General features: G+C 37.7%; 1 long non-coding RNA gene across 1 annotated transcript; it reads right to left on the bottom strand.

The window, feature by feature from the left end:
* Nucleotides 1-6,577: 6,577 nt before the first annotated feature.
* Nucleotides 6,578-7,821, bottom strand: LOC121987212. The gene is made up of 4 exons (XR_006113438.1): nucleotides 7,806-7,821; nucleotides 7,358-7,423; nucleotides 6,984-7,101; nucleotides 6,578-6,641 (listed from the first exon to the last, which is right to left on the bottom strand). It is a non-coding gene; the product is annotated as an uncharacterized LOC121987212 (long non-coding RNA).
* Between the last annotated feature and the right edge of the window lie 10,940 nt (nucleotides 7,822-18,761).

Raw genomic sequence — 18,761 nt, 5'->3', positions numbered from 1 at the left:
ACAACAACATATTCTTTGACAAATTTTTTTCCTTCTCCTATACTTGTAACTTTTTCCGCAGGCTCACTTATATGTATATTTCTACGCTGCCTCTTAGGTAAAGTTTTGAGCCACAATGGACTATCAATTGGAGTATCCCTGTAATCATAGCGACTTCTGTCACGTCCTCTCCTACTTCTTGTTGTAACACCTACAGGTTCAATTTGAGGATCGTCTACAGGCTCGCTATATTGAGATTCCATGCCTTTTTTTTCAACTATTTTAAGTAACTCTTTCACCCTCTCCTTCAATTGCATGTTCTCCATTGTTAGCTCTTTATTTATGTTTGCTTGAATAATGCAATTACAACAATCCTTATTAATCTGCCTTACTTCTACACTCACTTCAATTTGTGATGCCTCCATTGCATGTGGACTGTCCTCAACGCCAGCAAGGTTCTCAACCAATGATCTTTCATCTTGGTTAGGGATTAGGTTAATCACAACCTGTAAGAATATTAAACCACATGGTAAAACCATACTTTTTTACCAAACTATAGTCAAAGTATTCTAAATTTATGTAACGACCCGACCCTTTGGCCTCTTGGGCGGCCCTTGTGGCGGCCCAACTGGCGGCCCTTATGTCGTCGGCCCATTTGGCGACCTCTAATGTCGTCGACCGACGACTCTTGGTCGTGTCGTTACTCACTAGGACTTTCCACCCCTGGTCAGTGGATTTTTGCCTCCCCCAGGATTCGAACTCTAAACCTCCAGGCTTAAGTATTAGAGTTTATGAATCCTGGTAACCAAGTGAGTTCATCTCACTTGGTTACCAGGATTCATAAACTCTAATACTGATCTCACTTGGTTACCAGGAGGCAAAACCAGTGAGTAGTGACGGCAGGGTCGTCGATCGGCGACATGAGGTCGCCAAACGGGCCGACCCACAAGGGCGGTCGTTACAATAAAGGCACCTTTATTATACGACTCGGCCCTTTTGGCCTCTTGGGCGGCCCTTATGTCGTCGGCCCATTTGACGACCTCTCATGTCATCGACCGACGACCCTTTGGCCGTGCCGTTACTCACTAGGACTTCCCACCCCTGGCAGTGGATTTTTTGCCTCCCCCAGGATTCGAACTCTAAACCTCCAGGCTTAAGTATTAGAATTCATCTCACTTGGTTACCAGGATTCATAAATTCTAATACTTAAGCCTGGAGGTTTAGAGTTCGAATCCTGGGGGAGGCAAAAAATCCACTGCCAGGGGTGATGAGAGGTCGTCAAATGGGCCGACGACATAAGGGCCGCCAGTTGGGCCGCCACAAGGGCCGCCCAAGAGGCCAAAAGGGCTGAGTCGTTACAATTTACCTCTTCAGATGAAACTTGGTTAATCATTTCTCTCACCTTACTAATATGTGAAGGAATATTCCTCCACTTATTTATTCTGGCTCCTTTTATTTTATATGGTTTTTGGATTGGAACATGCTCCAAAAACCATGCCTGATTCACCATGACAAGGGTTAACTATTTTATAATTGTTCGCAAAATATTAAAAATTTTCACACAAATTAAACACTTACTGCCAAAAGACTAGCAAATCCCTTTAGGTAAGGGAGGTTGGTGTTAGCATGTTTTGTCTCAGTTGATGAAAATATGTCCCCAATCTTAGGTAATTGTGGAGCCATAAATTCATGGATTGATTCAACCCAGTTGAATCTATCAAGATTCTCAAAATCATCTACTATATCTATAAGACTTAACGGGACCTTATATGTACTAGAAGAAAATAAGACACAAACAAATATATACAAAATATAGAATTTGCAAAATAATAAAACATCATCTTCGACTTCAACGTGATTGCCATAAAATTTAAGCAACTCCTCAATTCTTGATCTAGTAGCTTCTTTTTTGTTTGAGAAGTAAGTTAGAAAAAGGTCACTGGATGCTTTAGCTGAATCAATCGAATTGAATACCGAGCAGCAATGAAACGTCTCCTCTTGTGAAGCAAACCGGAACACCTGACCAAGTTAAATTATTATTAGAATTCTACCAACACATACAAAAGTATTAGGAACACCGTGGACATGATACAATGTCATATCAAGAACTGATACTCCATCGTATCAGGCCCACGTTGGGCCTGATAAGATGCCGTATCAGGCCCACGTTGGGCCTGATACGATGTCGTATCAGGCCCACGTTGGGCCTGATACGGCATCGTATCAGCCCCACGTTTAGCAAAAGCTTAAATTTTACCATACAACTACTTTGTAATTAAAATACAAATTTATAAATTGTACCTGAAAATCTAAAGGTTTGACTACTTGAATCCCAATTTTCAAATATATTTACCAAAATCCCACGGATGTGCTGCATATCTTCTATGTCCAAAAAAATACGAAATGGTGACTGTTTGATCAGCACTATGTGTCGGTCATGTAAAATAACACCGCCTCCATGCGTTCCTTTCTTCGTGGATGGTTGAAAAAAACTTTTAAAGTGACCGAGGACACTGTTCCAATGCAGTTTCTGTCCAACATCAACTGAACCCTATACTTTATAAAAATAAAAAAATTTAAATCATACTAGTTCAGCTTCTCAATATCACAGAGTTTGTAAAATGATAACCTTTACAGCTAATTGATGTGGCGAGGATGATGATTCACCCGATCGACGTCTTTGCGCCATTATGATACTAGCTGATTAATGTAATGTAAACTCTAGAATCCTTCACTGATGGCTCACGAACACTCTTGGTTTTTAATTAAACTGAAATGCTAGCTAGATGGCGCTTGAGAAAAACTCGAACTGATGGCTCACGAACACTAAACTAGGGTTTCACAAGACCGAGCTGCACTCGCATGTCACGAAGGAGGGAGGTACCCTAATGATCATTTTTTTTTAATATCTAAGTTTTTTAAAAATGTGGTTCGGATGCCTGGGAATTGATGACTGATCAGAGGTGTTGGTTGGCGGTAGGGTTATATTCGGTAATATACATCACTTACCTGCGCCTTTTGGTAAATACAAAACCGTAATGCGCTTTTTGGTAAATACATTAACTGTAGTACGCCTTTTGGTAAATTGCCGTTTAAAATATGTACAATATTTTTAAGATGTAACTTGATCCATCTAATCAGTAGCACATAGGAGACACATAATTAAGGGGCAGGGATCTGAAATCCCCTCTGGATAATTAAAGAGATGGTAACGGATAGAATTTTATATCCTTTATATTTATCCTCATTTATTATATCCAATCTCATACCTATCTCATACTATCAGATATAGAATTTTATATCCTTTATATTTATCCCCATTTATTCTATCCAATATATATATATATATACACACACTAAGTACAACAAAAATTGCAAACGACAACGGATATTATCCGTTATCATAGGGTCAAAAAACCATTGTAACTGAGGGCGTTGTAGAATGTATTGCCCTACAACAACGGTTTTGAATCCGTTGTCTTTGTAGACATTTGACAACGGTTTTTATCCGTTGTTGTTTATATGCTCAAAATTTGTTTACGAAGGATACGACAACGTTTTAAAACCGTTGTGGTAGATAATTTCAACAACAGAAATAAACCGTTGTGGTAGACTCTTTTTACAACAGATATAAACCGTTGTGGTAGATAATTTAAAATGTTGTGGTTTTAAATTTTACAACAGTTATAAACCATTGTGGTATATAATTTTAATATGTTTTATAATGGATAAAACCGTTGTCTTTTATCACTTTTCACAAAAAAAAATCCGTTGTGATTACGTACTTTTTACAACGTTTCTAATCGTTGTCTTTAATGTTCATATTGTAACATGATAATAACAAACAACCAATCTTTTTTTAATATAAGCAATCCACCAATACAAAACTAAATATTTACTACATTCAATCTAAAATATGCCAGCTAAAATATACAAAATGAGTTGTACTCATCAAACTTAGTAGTAACAAATCATAAATCACATGTTTTTCATTACTGTTCTCCATATGGCTTTTACACATTAGCAAGGCAAGCTAAAACCTAACAAAGCTCACTCCTTGCATCAAAAATTTCAAGCCTCACAAATTGCCCGAGTTATGTACCTACAAGAGAAAAATTAAGCAAAACTTATCAAAGAAAAATATAAAATATAAGAAAAAGAGAATTGTAGTAAGTACTGCATGAACTGTAACCAGAAAATAAATATTTCGCATAGCTCTAATATCTGGACATGAGAGAAGGATTTCCAAAATTCCAGGACAACACTCAATGTTTACAAAACGGAAGAGAAAAAACTTATTCAATACAAACTTATGCAATACAAGCAATTTAACCAACTTAGAGTTATCTTGGTAACTTCTATTGGAAAACTTATGCACATAGCTTTAAATTCGCAGAATAAGTTTATATTTGATCAATGAATTTCATTGAACTTGCCATTGAGTTTATAAATAATCAATCAAGAACATTCTTAAAAAATACTCATAATTCCAGTCAACATGCTATAGACTCCATCTACTAACTCAACCGAATCACTATACGACGAGCTTATTTCCTGGAGGCAAAGTTTAATAGACAAAACAAAAACAAAATTATAAGGACACCACAACTTTACCTATAACTAAATTTACAAGATGTTCAATCAGCAAAATAACACATGGATGTATATTAGGTATTGACATATCAAAGCAAAAGATGAGAACAAAGAGAGACAATAAATAAGGGAAATGTGACCCAATTCTGCTCATGATAGAAATGCAAGAATGAGGTATTGGACAAAGGTATGTGTATAATTTATTTTATGGAACATCAAATTTAGAAACAGAGTTTTTTTTTCCTTTAACCAAACATTTAAAAAAAAAATTGAAATTTCTAAAGCATGACATAACCGCCCAAATCTACATTGGATATAGATACTTGGATAATGACACTCAAACAGTGACACTAAGAGTGAACAATCACTAATCCTATTGAACACATGTACAATTTGTAAAAATAGCCATGTCAGATATTGCAATCATACTCATGTTGAATTATATCAAGTCCAAGTAACATAGACATGGAACAGTTGTAGCACTGACACCATATTCAACCACATAAGCATTATCATACTAGAGATTTGAATGAACATTAGTTATCAAATTTCGTAAACAGTAAGCAGTAGAGTACTAGCCTTGTATGTTAAACTTGTTGAATGTACAATATCTCATAAGAAAGTTTACCTTTAATTCTATCATAATAATCACATCCAGAGAGAATACCCAAATCAATGAACTGATCCATAGTGAGTCTTAGCTCTTCAAGAACCTGAAAAATAAGGATAAGAATAAATACAGTAATTCAATTAGCAATAAGCAGAATAAATGTACCTTTAAAACGTCAAATTCCATCACAGAGATTTTTTTGGAACTAGGATCCATTAAATTACGGAGAAACCTTGGTACCCCAAAAGTTAAAGTATCCATGTTTTCTGAGGCAACCGTAAACACCTAGAGATTGATAACAAACAAATACGTTTAGGATATTAAAGTTAAAAAAAATAAAATAGAATGTGTTATATTGCATCATTTTACCTTGCCACTTTTGCAAAGAGCTGCGCATTGAGCTTCTGCTTCACAAGGTGCCTTTAGATCATAAAGATGAGTTTAGCTTCTAAAACTAGAGATACAATACTTGTATATTAAGCAATTGCATGCAGATTTAGAAAATGTTTGCAAGAGAAAGTAAAATTGTGTCATTGTTAGTTCAAATTCTTGTAGCAAGGATAAAGAATTCAATAAGTGAAAGTGGACTAGTTTACCTCAATAGTAGGCACACCCATTAGTCTTAAGAGACGTTTACAATCTTCATTATGTTGCTTGGTTACCTATGAAAAAACTCTATAGTCATCTACTGGAATCAAATTCTTCAAGAAAGTAATTTGAAAGTTCAAAATATATTTAAAGAAACTCTATGTTACATATGAAGAAAACAGATAATCAACATGCTAACTTTATGTTGATTGCATCATAATCAATAAGATCCTCATGATAATTTCCTATAAAATAGTAATATCAAAGATTACCTTGATTGTCCTTTTGTTGTACTTTTCAATTCCCTCCAGATCACTAGTCTGCAAACAGCAAATGTAACCAAGACAGCAAAAGAAATTCTAGCACACTAAAGAGTCCCAATAAAGGTACTTGTTATGCACAAGCAATGACCTCAATTGTTGTGTTCAGATCATTAGTTGCATCTTTCCTCTTTGAATATCTAAAGAATAAAATAAGCTTAAAAATTATCATTATCTTGCAACAAAAAAAAAAAGGAGGGGGACAATGACAAAACTGTAAAGACTAGCCTTTTGGCAAGTTCTTGTTTCTTTAGCTCTGGAGGTTGACCGTCAAATACATATCTGGCATCAAAAAGATGATAATAAAATATGGTGGCTGAATGAGAAACAAAATGATATTTAGACATGTAAATGGACTTACATTGGCTCGATACCTGCTTCTAATAATCTGATAGTTCGATTGAACATCCATTGCAAATGACTTATCGGCCATACAAAATGTCAAGAGTTAGAAGAAGAAATAAAAAAGTCCAACTTAAGCATAGATTTTTCAATGAACTCTGCAATTTCTTTCCTAATTCCAGGAAGTCCTCGAGAATCACTATATGCACCTGATTGCTCGAAAGAAAGTTGAGATTCTTATCAGAATGACTAAAATAATATTTACTCATCAGCATGAAAAAAATAACAAGGCTTGCAGATGATGTTTTGGGTTTGTTGCATATAAAGATACAACTAAAAATTGGAATATGACACAAATGTTATGAAAAGTCCAACATAAAAATTGCTTGGGTTACAAATGCACAAACAAGTACAGAATACATTTCTTTTCCAGATCTCCGTTAACAAGAGGAAACAAGTTGCAAAGCAGTTTAGCTTGAGAAATAGACTGCATCAAAAAGGAAAAGGTTGAAGCAGACTGCGAGTTGAAAATTGTAGGAATATGTGAATACCTAAACCACCCGAAGTCAATGAAAGATAATGTTTAGCTCTTGCAATGACATCTGCTGGGAGTAAAAGCCCGACATTAGGGTCATCCAATAGAAATGGAGCTTGGCACAATGCTACCACCTGGAGAATAGTATAGGTAAAAAATTGCACCATTAAAAAGGGAAATCTAATGGAAAATGTCTCATCATCTCAGGGAGCACAGAGAAGGAGAAATTGCTCCATGTACAAGGAATTTTTGACTTGTGAAGATGATTTTTCTCACTTGACTTGTGAAGATGATTTTTCTCACTGAGTTCCTCAAGTCAAGCAATAGAGAAGAATGATCAACACTTTGATACAAGTAGTTTTTAAGAAAGAATAAAGAGAAAATGGAAACCTGACGGGGAAATGTTAGTGGCTTCTGTCCGAGAGCATGAGGGTTCCTGACATTTGTGAAAATAATCTACAAACAACAACAAAAAAAACCAATCTCATGGAAAGTAAGTCCAACTTGTATCTTGTTTCTTAAAAATAAATTGCAAGGGGAGTGCAATATTATAACCTCAAATTTTAATCTCACGAGTGGCATCCCAACAAGTTAACAATAAAAAGGATCAAAGGCATATGTGCACTTCATATCTTGATACAAGCAATAAAGCAAACATAACAGTGTTAAATAACCTAGGAAGATATCTTCAACCAGATAACAAGAATGAAAAAAAAAAATCAAAGTCAGATCTTTCAGGAATCGAAATAAGAGTCTCTTTCAACAAAATTTATATAATTTAACTCAAATCATGTTGTGGCACAATCAACGAAAATTGTGTATGAGAAAGCATCACAACCTTCTTCCCCTCCTTCTGCAACTCCGAAGCCCACAGGTAAAGCTCCCCTCTGACAACATATGCAACTTTCTTCACATTCTCATTCAGTGACTCGTAGTCCAGCGGCTTCGGCGCCATCCTAATACTAATTAATGATTTAAAATCAGAACTTCTTATCTTAATACTAACTAAACAACAAAAGGAGTATAGAAGAGGTCACATGCTAATTTTATGGTGGAAAGCAGATCAAACTTACTTGGACATCAAAGATTCTGCTGCCTTCTCCAGGCATGGAAAAATTAGCCTATTTTGACTGAAACTTGTTGACTCTCTTTGTTAGACAATGGGCAACCTTCTTGGAGCATATAATGTAGAAATATGCATCTCCGACTCTGCTGTAGTTTTATAGACATGAACAGAAACAACAATAAACAAGGATGCCATGACTAAAATCCTGATGCCTTTGCAGTCTGCTATAGACCCTACAGAAGAAGCTTGCTTACATGCGAAACAGACGTATGTTTTCATGTTCTTCTCTGATCTAAGAAGTCATTAAGAAAAACTAGAGGAACAAATCTCATGAAAAATGACCGCATATTCAATTAATGATACAATTAAGATGATTTGGTGATTTTTTTTTAAAAAAAATGACCCTAATTTGATTGAATCTGAAGCAGAGGAAACCCTAATCGAAGGAAAAAAAGATCGAGCGCAGACTTGGAACTCGGAGGTGTGGTACAAGCTCATAAACAAGCGGAGGGCAACAACCTGGAGGAGCATGGGCTGCGGCTTCCCGCCGTCATCCTCTTCGCCTCTTCCCAGCGGCGCAAAGAGCTCGTGCGTGCCGCTGTATAGGGAAACAGGTTTGAAGAACCCTCTGTCGAGGCCAGACGGCGAAGCGGCGGCTTGATTCCCAGAGAAGGCGACGAAGACCGCGTCGTCGATCTTGTTGATGACGAAGTTGGCGCTACCTGCATTGGTACGCAGGCAGCGGGTCCAGGCTTGCACCAGAAGAGGGGAAGATGCAAGGAGCGCACCAAGGACACGGCTCGTCTCGAACCTTTAGGAGGCAAAGGTTGACAAATCAAGAGTGAGGGTGAGAATGAGAGAGAGAGAGGAGAGCACACCGTCGTGGAGGAAGATCCAGCGATTGACAGGATGGCGTGAAGAGATTGTATGGGGAGAGGGCCGGGAAAGAAAAATGACTTAGGGTTGGGGAACGCGAAGGGGAAAATAAGGCGCTGAAAAGATTTACAAAGAGAGGGAAAGCAAACCCGCAAGGGGAAATGACGAAAACGAATATAGTCAAAGACAACGATTTTATTAAAATTATTGTCGTAGCCCCTAAAAATGTGCTTAAAGACAATGATTTAGAAAACCGTTGTAAAAAGTGTTGTTGATTTAAAAAGAAGTCACTCAATGACAACAGCTTTCACAAAACCATTGTCTTTTATATTTAATGGGGAGTTCAAAGACAACAGTTTTGGCAAAAACCGTTGTCTTTGAGCAAATACGCAACGCTTTCTCTTAAAACCGTTGTCATAGGAGTATTGTCTTTTAACATTTTTGTTGTAGTGATATATATATATATATATATATATATATATATATATATATAGACACATATCATGTGAAATAATATTTATTTTTATTTTTTTGTTCCAATTTATATCAATAAGATTTTGTCTTTAAAATTTAGAGGTTGAATTATAATATTAAATTTAAAAAGATTTCAAATCAAAAAAATTTTATATATCTATATATTAGGTATCGAGCAAAGTATTAACATTACTACATCCGCTTCTATACCCAAATTTAAAAATATCCATACCCAAATAAATAATCGGGTCTAAAAATCTCCTCTATACCCTTCTCCATTTGGGTCAGATATCGGATTACCTATTGGATTCGGAGAAAATTATCATCCCTAGTAGCCCCACACTTTCTAAAAGGAGATAAATCATCGGGGGCATTTGTTCTAGCACAGTGATCCTCATGAGAAAGTCAAGTATCCAACTACCTATGGAGCGTGTTATCTTTTTGACAGCATGAATCAAACACAAGATAAAAGCGGTAACAACTTACAGTGATCTCTTGAGAAGAAATCAAAGAAACCACTGGATGTCGTTGCCGTCGGAAGCGCGATCACAGATGAACCAGAAAGCTCTTCGAGTTTCACAAGCCAAGTCCCTTTCCTCTCGGATGTTCTCCTTTGCCCACCGCCGCTTCCGTTGCGTGCAATTTGATCATAGTTGCCTCACTCCCCGATTGCTCTTAGACGCCAGTATTAATAGGAAGCAAGCATCGGTTACAAACCAATGCTTTGATGGCATTCATTGGAGGAAGATGAAGGTGAATGGGCACCCCTTCATCTTCCTAACGTTGCAACTGATGTAACATCCAACATCTCCCACTCGTCCAAGTCAATCCAAAAAGGTTATCTGGTCACATAGACCATGTCATAGACTACAAGGTGATCATGTCACAATACTAAAGCCAAACATTAATTGGTCACAAATACCGATTAAATCATTTAGACTATTTGACGATCAAGTCACGAAGACCAGAGCAAAATTAATTAGTCACAAAGACTAAATAAGTCACATAGACTTTATGATGATCAAGTCACGAAGACCAGAGCATAAATTAATTAGTTACAAAGACCATATAAGAACATCCATTCCATACATTAGGGAAAATTGTTCGTGTGACAACAAGCACACTAAGCATTCAATTGCTAAGAACATTATCACACCTTACTTAACTGTTCTATAGAATGAATCAGAGACATCAAAACTTGCCTTTACCCCAAATTAAATTATTTACATCAATATGAACATCTTTAATCCCTCATATTGACTATTATGTCAAGAGTATGTTCACCATCTCCAATCAAACATATTATTCACAATTATATTTTATATACTGAACTAAAAATGTAACTGGTACTAGTGAATAAATGCCACAGATGTAAATCAATCTTAATCTTCCTTTTTAACTAGAATCTATTCATTCTAATTAGTTGCTTTTCTAGTTATACTCCATAGACCGAATCATCCATAGCCAATAAAAAACATGCAAAAGTAGCAGACACTCATCAGAACTTCAAGTAGACAGCTAAATAGTCACTTAGGGTAAGATCGAGATTAACTTATAATCTCAAGGGTCTCACATAGTAGAGAAGCAGAGATCCATTCTCCTACTACCCTTCTTATCCCATAACACATGTGGTATGAATAACATGCTACGATGCTATTCTCTTTACTAAAAAGAGTGAATGCTTTTTCTAAAATTTAACATCGTACAGATTTCGATCTAGACATACCTAATGTCTAATCCTGAATTCAACATATGAATTCCAATCTGGCCTTAAGCAGATTCAGTAAATGGTGGATGCATTTACTCTGATCATTACATAAATGATCTCATCTTGACACAATTATCAAGGTGATCTTAACTTACAGGTATGTCTCTATTCACAACTATATAAGCTGTCCCATAAGCAACGGTCTTACCTCTATTTATACTTAAAAAATAGAGATGATTGCCCATCTGAGTGGATCAATCTCAATCTGCCAACATGCTTACTGAGACTTTTATTCGAATGTAACAAAGACATATAAACTGAATAGATCATGACATTTTTCATTTATCAAAATATCTTTGCACTAAGTTACATTCTTCGAAGTCTCAAAGACTTCACATGTCCATGAAATGACTCTTTAGTCAATGGCTTAGTATAAGGATCAGCAAGCATATTTTGTGTAGGGATATACTCAAGAATTATGTTTTTCTTGTCAACAATATCCCTTACAAAATTATACTTAATTTCTATATGCTTGCTTTTGCTGTGATATTTGGGATCCTTGGAAAAACCTATTGCAGCTTGACTGTCACAGTACACTATAACAGGACTCCCACTGTCCTCAGCAATCTTCAAATGCTTCAGGAACCTTCTTAGCCAGACAGCCTCTTGCACAGCCGCTGCATAAGCCACATACTCAACTTCCATTGTCGACAAGGCTATACAAGTATGCTTCTTGCTGTTCTATGAAATGACACCATCATTCAACAAGAATGTATAGCTAGATGTGGATTTTCTGTCATCAAGGTCTCATGCCCAATCTGCATCTGTGTAGCCACGTAGACTCATATTTGATCCTTGAAAACAGAGGTAAAAATCTGTTATTCTTTTGAGATATCTGAATATCCTCTTCACCACTTTCCATTGTCTCAATTCTGGATTTGACTAGAAATGACTAATTAAGCCAACAACATAGCTTATACCAGGACGAGTACACAACATAGTATATATCAAGCTACTCAGGAGTCTTGGGATACATACTTTTTCTCAAAATAGTACCTCTCGCTATAGACATATGTTCAATGTTGCAATCTGACATATTAAAGTGTTATAGCATCTTAGTGATATAAGCTTATTGAGATAAACCTAAAAGCCTTTTTTGATCGATCTCTAATGATCTTCACTCCTAAGATGTACTATACTTCTCCCATATCTATTATGTCAAATTGTGATGAAAGCCAAGATTTGACTTCTATTACACATGTTATGTTACTTTCAGCTATTAGCATATCATCAACATATAATGATAAAATGACAAACTTTCCTTTTTTTCTTTCTAAGGTATACACAATGATCCTCATTTATCATTTCAAAACCATAAGACAAAATGACTTCATTAAATCTTATGTTCTATTGTCTTGACGCTTACTTTAGCTTATATATAGACTTCTTAAGACTACATACTCTATTCTCTTGGCCTTCAGCAACGTAACCTTCTGGTTGTACCATATAGATTTCTTCGTCAAGATTACCATTAAGGAAAGCCATTTTTACATCCATTTGATATAATTCTATGTCAAATTGTGCTATTATAGCTATAGCTAGGATGACACGTATTGACACAAACTTCATAATTGGGGAGAATGTCTCTTCAAAATCAATACCCTCCATTTGGGTATATCCTTCTGAAACTAATCGAGCTTTATATCGATTAATCGTTTCATCTGCTTGCCTCTTTATTTTGAGAATCCACTTATTCCCAATAGCCCTTCAGCCCAGAGGAAGATCGACTAAATTCCAAACTTGATTCTTTCTCATTGACTCTATTTCTTCATCCATTGTAACTTTCCATTCTTTTCTAACTGAACATCTCAAAGCTTACTCAACTATTCGAGATTCCTCATCATCAACTGGGAGAATTATCAATGCCTCATTCTCAATATCAAAACTTCTTCGAGAAATAATCTGACGACTACTTCTTCGTAGGTTAGACTATTGAGAAATTGACTCATTCAGTGGTAAATTACTCTCACTAGGTTGACTAGATTCAGACATCTCTTGATTTGTTGATAAAGGAACATTATCCTCCTCCTCTATCTCATATAGAGAAATTGTCTTATCAACTTCACCTCGTGTTGGGAACTTAGTTTCAAGAAAAGTAACATCTCTTGACTCTATTTCAGAGATGATTCCATCTTGTCGCTCATCAATAAAAATATAATTCTTAGAAGTCTCAAAATACCTTATAAAGATACACTTCTTATTTTTGGGTCCTAATTTTCCATGTTCGTGACTCTTATTATGAATGTAGGCAGCTGCCCCCAAGGTTTCAGATTACTCAAATCTGGCTTCCTGCATGTCCAACGTTTATGTGGAGTAGATGTAACCGACTTTAAAGGCACTTTATTAAGTATATAGGTCGCAACTAATAATGCATCTCCCCAATAGGATATTGGTAAATTAGCCTGTGTTATCATAGACCTAACCATTTCAAGAAGAGTCCTATTTCTTGTTTCAGCAACCTTATTTTGCTGTAGAGTTCCAAGGATAGTTAGCTGTTTAATAATCCCTTTCTCATTACACATTGTCTTGAACGGATCAGACAAATATTCACCTCCACGGTCTGTACGAAAGGTTTTAACCTTATATTCTAATTGATTCTCAACTTCATTCAATTAACGAATGAAGCAATTTAATGCTTCATTTTTATGAAAAATAAAATACATATAACCAAAACGAGTGAAGTCATCAATAAATATAATGAAATAAGAACTCCCATTTGTAGTCTTCACATTCATTGGACCACAAATATCTGAATGAATTAATTGCAATGGTGATTCAGCCCTAATAGCTCTACCAAATAGTTTCCTAGTTGCCTTTCCAACAAGATAATACTCATATATAGACAAGTTAATCTTAGCATAAGTGTCTAAAAGGCCCTCTTTAGCTAATCTATTCATTCGTTCTTGTCCTATATGTTCTAGCTAGCATGCCAAATTTCATCATTAACATTAGCATTACTAGTAAGAGCAATGTTTGAAAAATAATCATCATTATTATTTGGTTCTACATCAAGAACTATAAAACCATTTGTTACATAACCATGCCCAATTAACATAGAGTTAATTCGAAGTTCCACACAATGGTTATACAAATTTACACAATAACCTAAATCAAGAAGACAAATGACGAAAACCAGATTTCGTCGAATCTCAGGAGCATACAGGACATCATGTAGAAATAAGGTATGCCCACCACGTAGGTTGAGCTTGCAAGTGCTAAGTCCTTTGACTTCAATTCTTACATTATTTCTCACATATATCCATTTATTGCCAGCTGGTACCTAACAGTACTCCACATATGTAGCTCGATCACGAGCTATATAGTTCATTGCTCCTGAATCTACAATCTACAAAGGATAAGAATCAGCTAACAATACTGTACTTGCAACATAATGCTCATGGAAAGAAGTTAAAGATGGATCTACCTTTTTAGGCTCAGTACAATCCCGAGCAAAATGACTCTTCTTGCCACAGTTATAGCAAGTTAACTTGCTCTTAGGTCTTTGTTCATATTTCTTTCTTTTCTTCTTGATTTGGTTTTTAGCAGTAACAGGACTAGCCTCCTTTCCTTTTCCCTTTCTTTTCTTAAACCATTTCGTCCTATTCTTGGAACTAGAACCTTCAGCTATAAAAGCTTGACAAAAAATCCTTACGGATTCAATCCTCTCTGTTGGTGCAACCTTAGGTCAAGGTTGACCTGGTTGACCAGACTCGAGTTGACTTGACTCGAGTTGTGTTTTGATGTTTGACGAGTTGTGTTTGACAATGGTTGTATCTTGATGTTTGACAAGGATACAAGCTTGGGAGATTGTGGGTGCAACCCGTGGTCAAGGTTGACCTGGTTGACCCGAGGTGAGTTGACCTGACACGGAGAAGTCCAAGTATGGAAGCTTGGCACATGGGAAGTCGGAGAGGGCTCGGTAGCTCGTTCTCCGGACTGTGGTCAGAGAGGGCTTGGGAGCTCGTTCTCTGGACCGGATGGAAGTCGGAGAGGGCTCGGTAGCTCGTTCTCCGAACTGAGGTCAGAGAGGGCTCGGTAGCTCGTTCTCTGAACCGGATGTGGAAAGTCCTGGTGAGTGAAGCCAGGCAGACGGGAAAGTCCTGGTGAGTGAAGCCAAGCAGACAGGAAAGTCCTGGTGAGTGAAGCCAGGCAGTTGTGAAAACCCTAGTGAGTGAAGCTAGGTGAAAGTCCTGGTGAGTAAAGCCATGCGGTGGGAAAGTCCTGGTGAGTGAAGCCGGGCAGATTGGAAATCCTGGTGAGTGAAGCCAGGTGAAAACCCTAGTGAGTGAAGCTAGGTGAAAGTCCTGGTGAGTGAAGCCGGGCAAGGGAAAATCCAGATGGATCAAGGGTGATCGGATATCTGGTGTTGAGAAGGTCAAGTAGGTCAAGGGAGTGACCGGATACTTGACACGAAGAGAAAAGTCCAAGTGGGTCAAAGGGATTGACCGGACACTTGGTAGGGAGTCTTAGCAGGTCAAGGAAGTGACCAGATGCTAAGCATGAGATACCAATAGGTCAAGGTTGACCGGATATTGGTTTGGAAGGCTTGGGACTTAATTTGGGCAAAAACCAAGCTCTGGATCGATCAGTGGATCGATCCAGTGATACGCTGGGTATCTGGATCGGTCTGGTGACCGATCAGTAACCAAACAGTAGCCTACTGAGTGTTATCTGATCGGTCTGCAGACCGATCAGGAAACAACGATCAGAAGGCAAAAAGCTCGGGAGAAAAGGAAGAGGATCGATCCCTGGACCGATCAGAGAAATCTCTGATCGGTCCCCAGGACCGATCAGGATGAAGCTGGACCAATCAGGAGCATGCCTGATCGGTCCAGGAGCTCTGTGGACCGATCAGGCTGAAGCCTGATCGGTCTAGGTCCTAGCCGTTGCTACGCAACGGCTAGTTTCTGCTGTGTCTTCTTCGCAGGTTATAAAAGGAGTTCAAGGGTTTCTACAGTGTCTTCTTCTTCCTTTTTGTTCCTAGTTGCTGCTACTGTTTCTCTAGAGCTTTGCTGAGCTCTCATTGTGCTGAAGCTTCGGGTGAGCTTTCGTGCTGGTTTTCTAGCGATTCTAGGAGCCGTGAAGCTGCTGCTTCATCAACAAACTCCGACGAGAAGGCAAGCAAGTGTTGTTCACATTTCTGTTAGTCTTGTTTTTCTTGTTCTATTTTGTTGTACTCCTTATTACTGTTGCAAAGGATTTGTGGTGAGGTTTCTCCACCCAGAAGGAGTTTTCATTAGCCGGTTCTCTGGGGTTTCATCCACCGACGGATTGATAGGCTTCGTCCACCTTACGGACACGCCGAGGAGTAGGAGCCCTAATCTCCGAACCTCGTTACATCCTTGTGTTAAGGTTTGGTTTTCTTCTCTTTCGTTTCTTTGTTGTATTTTCCGCTGCGCTAACTTTGATTTGTAGAAAGAAACGAGTAATTTGGGGCGGCTATTCACACCCCCCTCTCTAGCCTTCGTACGAAGGATCCTAACAAGTGGTATCAGAGCGAGGCCGCTCTTCGACGGATCAACACCCGGGGGAGCACGGGCTAGAGATGGATCTCTATGGAGAAGATGTCACGATTCAACCCTTCTACGAGTCTCACGACAACTTCACATATTGGAAGGTAAGGATGATGTATTTTCTTAGGACTAATATGTTAAATTGGTTTTGTGTACAAGAAGGGTTTTCCCCTCCGATGGATGAGGAAGGAAAACCTATCAAGAAGAAGGAGTGGACGAAAGAGCAAATCCGACAATCCGAAATCAATGACTAGGTAACAAAAATTATTGAATTTGCTTTACCTAATAATGTTTTGTGCAAGATAGATAGGTACAACAACGCCAAGGAATTGTGGAACAATTTGGCAAAATTCCATGAAAAGGAGCATAGTGAGCCAAGTGGCTCACATCATGGAGGAAGCGAATTGGGAGTTGAGGGCTACTCAACATCCAAGGAAGAAGAGGAGGAGAGCTCTTGTTCAAGATCGGAGCAAGAAGAGGCATCTACCTCCGGAAGGGATGAAGAAGAAAGCTCATCTACATCCACAACCCTAGGTAACTCAAACACTGTGATTTCAAGCAAATTACACATAATGTGTTTTGAGTGTAGGAAGTTTGGGCACTACAAGAGTAAGTGTCCAAAGAGGGTTAGAAAGACTCCACCGGCACCAAAGGTCAAGGAAGCCGGAGTCCCGACATGCAAGAGCAAGAAGCACGTGGTGTGCTTCCAATGCAAGCAACGGGGACACTATAGGAGTCAATGTCCAAGGGGGAGGCAACCTCACAAGGAAAAGAGGCCAAACACATGTAAAGGGGGAGCTAAGGCAAACCCTAAGGTAACATTTAAAACTCATTCTTGCAATTCTAGTAGGATGCATGCTAGTAGTCTTATTGCCATTGTCAATAATGATAAGCATGTTAACACTAGAAATCGATACATGTGCTTAGGAGTAACATGTTAGCCTAGATAAGAACAATTCTAGAAATGCTAACCCTAGAATTAACTCATCTAAGGCTAAGGAAAATCTAGATAGAAATCCCAAATCATCTAGACACATGCCTAGGAATACCTCAAAGAAAAATGATAAATCAAAACTTGAGGTATTAGAGAAAGAAAATCAAGTCTTGAGGTCAAGACTTGACTCTCTAGAAAAGGCTCTTAAGGATTTGACTCTAGGGTCTAGGGGTCAAAAACCCAAGTCCAAGGACAAGAAAGGTTTGGGTCACAAACCTAAGTCCCAATTGGTCAAGCCCACTTATCATAATGTTTCATTCGATTATGGAACAAAACCTAGGGCTAGGAAGACCAACACCAAGGTCACAAGGGGAGTCACCCCTAGAGTTGATCTTGATGAGTCCCAAATGGCCAAGGCTTTAAAGCCTAAGAGGGTCATTAGGAGGGTTGCTAGGGAAGTTATCCCTAGTGAATATTTAGTGAACCCAATGAGCTCTAATAGGTATTGGGTTCCTAGGAGCATCTTCTCTACCCCATAGATGGGTTAGAGAGTGTCAACTCCGATTAGAAGGGTAGTTAACCCAACTTTGAGGAAATTGACACTCAAGGAATATTTTCAAGGTTTTGTGAATCTTTGAAAATGAAATGAATTTATCATTTACTCCTTGAAGAGTAAATTGTGCCATATTTGAGAAAAAAAAATATATCGACTTTAATCTTTATTGGCACAAGTTAGGAAAACCTAGAGAAATACCAAGTTGGGGTCTTGGTACTCTCTTAGGAATTTAAGACAATCTAGGCCTTAATTAAAAAGGTGCTATTCTTGAGGAAATATGAAATATGCCAATATTTGAGGATATACTTAATGTTAAGTGGCATAAATTAATCAAGAAAAATAGGAATGCCAACTTAGGTTTGGGCATTTTCTTGAAGCACTTTGAGCAATCTAGGTTTAGATTTTAAGTTAGCTAAGGTGTTAAGGATACTTAGATAGGTAATCTAGGTATTTTATTTGTGCTAACTTACCATGGTTGTTTGCCATATGTCATGCCATGACATCATGTTTAATTTATTATCATTCGAAATGTCATGATCATGCTTAGGCTAATTATATGTCATGCTTATTTTAAGTTTTATACTTTATGCCATGACATCATGAAATT

Source organism: Zingiber officinale, chromosome 5B (assembly GCF_018446385.1).
Source record: "Zingiber officinale cultivar Zhangliang chromosome 5B, Zo_v1.1, whole genome shotgun sequence".
Lineage (NCBI taxonomy): Eukaryota > Viridiplantae > Streptophyta > Magnoliopsida > Zingiberales > Zingiberaceae > Zingiber > Zingiber officinale.
The sequence above is the reverse complement of the archived record's forward strand: the minus strand, read 5'-3'. Positions and strand labels throughout refer to the sequence as shown.